Genomic DNA, 4,806 nt, shown 5'->3' with positions numbered 1-4,806 from the left:
ACAGCGCCTGTGCTGCTCAGAGCGAGGCCAGGCTGCCAGGGCAAGCACCTGGCTCCAGTCCTGGCCCCCTCTGCAGGACAAGAAGACACATGCAGGGCTCGAGGGCAGGACCCTCTCCGGGGCTCCCCCACCTCCACTGTCACTGTCCCCACCATCACCAGGTCAGGTCTATAATTCTCTGTGGCAAGAAAGGACCTTGTAAAAAATCAAGCAAAGGGATGTTACACGTACCCAGGGGGAAGGTGGCCACCAAATAACATCTGTCCCCAAAGGTCACCCCTCCTGCCCCAAGCAGGTGTAGACAGGTAACAGAGAACATGCTCCATCGCAGGCTAACAGCTCTCTGCAGTTCGCACACAGTGACCGCCACCTGGTGCCACGACCTCGTGGCTGTGCGTGGCAAGAAGCCCATTTTATAGAGGGCGAAGATAAGGCTCGGAGAGGAGCCCGCACAGCTAAGTTCAAGGTCCATGGGGCACCACAGGCCTTTCCACCCCGGAAGGCTCATTGTACGCTGGATGCGCAGGTGAATTCGGTTTGTAAGATGCACCCCTTTTCTGTGTATCTGTGCTTTGATAAACAATTCTAAAAGTTAAAATGACTTTCCTTGTTTTACCAGCTGCTCGCAAGACTCTCCCCCAATACACTGAGGGTCTCAGTGGACCTTGTACTCCGGGAAGGCCCACCTGACCATCTGAGCCACCCCACCCCCGCCCCAGGTCAGCACCCAGCAGCTGCTCATAAACGTCTCCTGAGGTGCCTGCATGTCCCCCACACCTGCAGCACCTCGACTTCAGGACAGTGAGTTACTTGTGCCCTGTGGGAGGTGAGAGGAGCTCAGAAGGGTGCTGGTCCTCACCCCCGCCAGGAACTCCAGGCCATGGAGCAGGAGCAACACCCACCACCTGAGGCCTGGCCGATGGTCCGGCAGCATCCGAGGGTCAGACGCCGGCCAGAGGCCGAGGGAGAAGGGGTTGGACCACAGAGGGTCCAAAATCTCCAGGGGGTAGATTGGTGAAGACCAGGGACAGGGGGCCTTCCCTGGGAAGAGTCGCGCGTGGGGTCTGGGAGCGGGTTCCCACTTGTCATCACCACGCTGCTCCCAGGGCGGGAGCAGGGCCCGGGCCCCCGAGGCTCTGTGCAGCGCAGTCCCCGGCGCGTCCCCCTCACGCGGCGAAGACGTGACCCGCCCGGCACGCTGAGGTGGAGTTTCAGGCTGTGGTTCCCAACCGTCTGGAGGTCACAAAGCCCATCCCGCCCACATGGTGCTGTCACCAAAACCCCACGATGTCCTCCTACCAGGGGACCAGCCCGAAAACCAACCCCATGCCAAGCAGGCCGGGACAGCGATGCTGACTCCTCTTTCGACTCTGAATCAGCATCTCTGGGCTACAACCGTGAACGGGACGGTCCCAGGAAGGAGCTGACTCCTCCGTTGCCACAGGTGTCCCAGGTGTGAGCATCAGCAGGTGGCCGGCCCCCAGACAAGGAGCCGCCAACCGGCTGCTCGCCAGCCAGGAGGGGAAGTGGCGGAGGGCGGTGCCGCAGGGGGCGAGTGGCCGGCCTGACCGCTGGCCAGAAACCCAGGAGAGCCCAGGCCAGCCAGCCGGCAGCAGAGCTCTGGGAGGGGGATGCTGCGGGGCGGGGGGTGGGGGAGGCAGGGAGCTCCTAGAAGCTGCCCCAGGCATGAAAAATCCTAGCTCTGCTCTGTTCCTTCTCCCTGAACTGGAAAGACCACATTTCACCAGGGCCGACACTCTGGGCAGTTCAGGTGCACCCTTCAAAGGCCCGATGGGGGCTGTTTCTCGACTTCCTGTGCTTTCCCAGCCTGAGCCTGGAGGGGGCGGGGCGGGGGGGCAGGCAGACCTCAGTGCAGCCTTGGCAGGCAGCCTCTTTCCAGAGGGAGCCGCTCCTGGACCCGATGGCTGGGAACCAGCACACACTCGACTCCTGACTTTCCAGAGGCGTCCCTGTCACTCTCCTGGGGAACCCGCCGTGACGGGGCCTCGGCGGGGGTGTCTGCCCGACTCCCTCAGCTGGCACCCGCAGCACCGCCTCCCCTCCTCCCCTCCTCAGGGCATGGCGACCCGTGCCAACGAAGGGCCCCATCCAGCAGACGTGGCCTCAGAACCCCTCCCCTCTCACAGGTCACGGAGGCCAGGGACAGGACGAGCAGAGAGCAGCCAGGGAGATGGAGGCAGAAGCAGGGCCAAGCGCAGGGAGGGGCACAGAGCAGCGCAGAAAGACGAGGAAAAGGTGTCGGGAAAGGCAGTCAGCTGAGCTGACCCCAAGACAGAGCCGGCTGTGTGTGAGGTGACCGAGTACCATGCAGCTCGGGCAGACGCCATCTGGGCACACGCGATTGAACCAAGGGCCCACCTTCGTGTCCCATATTCCAGTGAGGGAAACAGACAATAAGAACATAACGGACCGGGCGATGGGGGCAGCTTGGAACATAAACGGTGTGGTTTGGAAGAGCCATCTCACATAAGACAGTCGGGGCAGACTCAGTCAGACAGTGACAACTGGGAAAGGACTTGAAGGAGATGAGGCGGTCCGGAGGGAGGGTGTCCCCAGCAGAGGGAACAGCCAGTGCAAAGGTCCCAGGGCAAAGCGCTCTGGAGGGTGGCAGACACTGTGCTCCTTCCCCAGGGACGCGCCCACCTCTCACAGCCCCCTTCAGGTCAGGGGTCCCGGCTATATGTCCCCCACATCAGAAGGCTGTGGCTCTTGGAAAGCTGCCTTGACCGGCCCAGGTCACTCCACCCAGAGGTGATGTCTTGACTGGTGGCCTGCGCTTTGGGCAGTGAGAAGAAACAATGCCATGTGGGAGGAAGAGGAAAAGGGACAGGCTGAGAGCTCAAGCCGCTGGCCTGGCCACCGCTCCGCTGCAGGACCCGCGTGGGGTCATCGTGCAAAACAGACTGTCATCTGGCAGCTGTGGATGCTGGGACCCCCGTTTCCGAAAACCCAGTGGCAACCGGCACTAAGGACCATAAAAGCGTTTAAACCGTCTACCTGGGGACCAGCCTCACGGGACTTGATCCCGTGGAACATCCGAAGGAAGGAAAGCATCCCAGTCACAGTATTTGCTGCAGCCTTATTTGTAATAAGACAAGCAAAACATCCCCAGCGTCAGGGTAACTAGCCTGTTCTCTCGGCGGGGAGCTGTATCCATTAAAGTGATAAGGACACGGCTGCAGTTAACATCAGAAATCGTGCGAAGTCAAAACACACACACGTGACACGACTATGAACCCCGACGTATACCAGACTGCAGGTCTGAGGAAGTTCCAGGTGAGGACAAAGATCGAAAAGACTAGATAGGGAATGTTGAGTCTCTGGGTAAACATGTTTTTCATGTTTTAACCCCAAAGTCCTCTCGTGTTGCTATGAAGTCATCTTTGCAAATATTTTCTCCAGGACTCTGTATCACAAGGGCAAGCGGCCCAGGTTGGCCCGCCGAGCCCGATCCCCCGAGCCAGCTCAGGGTGACGGCTCAGAGCAGGACGGGCTCCGACCTGGGCCTCTCTGCCCTGAAGGCCCCGTCTGTGGCCTTCACAGACTACTTTACCCCCACATCGGAGACGGTGAGGCTTAAACGGGACAATCCACACCAAGCAGCACATTTCATGCACTCAGCACCGGCCGGGCAGGGGCCATGCCGGTGGTGGTTCTAAGTCACCAAACATTTCATCCATCCAATCCTGGGCCAGCTCCGCTGCGAAGGGGAGAGGCTGACTCAGACTCGGCGCCCAGGCGCAAATCCCGGCCGGGCCTCCAGCTGTGCGATCTGGAGCAAGGCTGTCCACCTCCACTCTGAGCCTCGGTTTCCTCGTCTACAAGGCAGAAAATGGTAGCGACTCTTAAACGCAGTGCTGGCGGCTGTGGAAAGCAGACCCAAGGCTCCTCAAAAAGGTGTTTACAGAAGTGCCACGTGGCCCAGCAATGCCACTCCTAGGTAAATGCCCAGAAGAGCTGAAAACAGGGACTCAAATAAAGACTGAGACATGCCTGTTGATGGCAGCATTATTCGCAACCGCCAAAAGGTAGAAAAATCGCCCAAATGTCCATCCACGATGAGCGGATCAACAAAATGTGACATATCGGAACAATGGAATATTATGCAGTCATGAAAAGGAATGAAGCACCAACACACACTACAACATGGGACCTTGAAAACAAGCGTTGGTCCGTGTGGGTTGGTCTCGGACAGGCCAACCCACACGGATGGAGACGGCAGACCAGCAGCGGCCGGGGCCGGAGCGGGAGGGTGAGGCTTTCTTTTGGGGTGATGGAGATGTTCTGGAACTAGAGGAGGAAGCCACATAGCACCACGCACGCGCTACACGCCACCGAACGGTTCGCTTCAAAATGCTGATTTTATGCTACGTGAATTTTACCTCGATAAATAAATAATTTTTTTAAAGGCACCGCCGTGCCCCGAGCCCATCGAATCTCCCTGGGACTTTCTTCCTTCGTCCCCGCTCCCCAGGTGGTTTAACCAGACGCGGACGACCCTTCCCATGAGCCTTACGCAAGCCCTCTCGGGGCACCCCACAAAGTCCTCTGGACTCCCTGTGCTTCCCTGTTGGCAGGTGGGGCAGGTCGCTCCCGCCTACTTCCTGGGTGGGTCTGCTGTTCCCCAAGACTCGGTGTCGGAGAGAGGCCACTGTTCCTCGCTCCTGCCTCAGTCAGGTACCAGGACCCGTGATTAATTTACAGTCCCCACCACGGCAGAATTGGGAGTCTCGAAGTCCCAGCGCCGACTCCCCATTTAACCCACGTAAGCACATCAGTTTTCAC

The 4,806-nt window shown here is 59.2% G+C and overlaps 1 protein-coding gene across 1 annotated transcript in view; it reads right to left on the bottom strand.

Annotated features, from left to right (window-relative positions):
- LRP5 (LDL receptor related protein 5) overlaps positions 1-4,806 on the bottom strand; it is a 107,352-nt gene that overhangs the window by 77,549 nt on the left and 24,997 nt on the right. The window lies entirely within an intron of this gene.

Source organism: Pteropus vampyrus, unplaced genomic scaffold (genome assembly GCF_000151845.1).
Source record: "Pteropus vampyrus isolate Shadow unplaced genomic scaffold, Pvam_2.0 Scaffold446, whole genome shotgun sequence".
Lineage (NCBI taxonomy): Eukaryota > Metazoa > Chordata > Mammalia > Chiroptera > Pteropodidae > Pteropus > Pteropus vampyrus.
The sequence above is the reverse complement of the archived record's forward strand: the minus strand, read 5'-3'. Positions and strand labels throughout refer to the sequence as shown.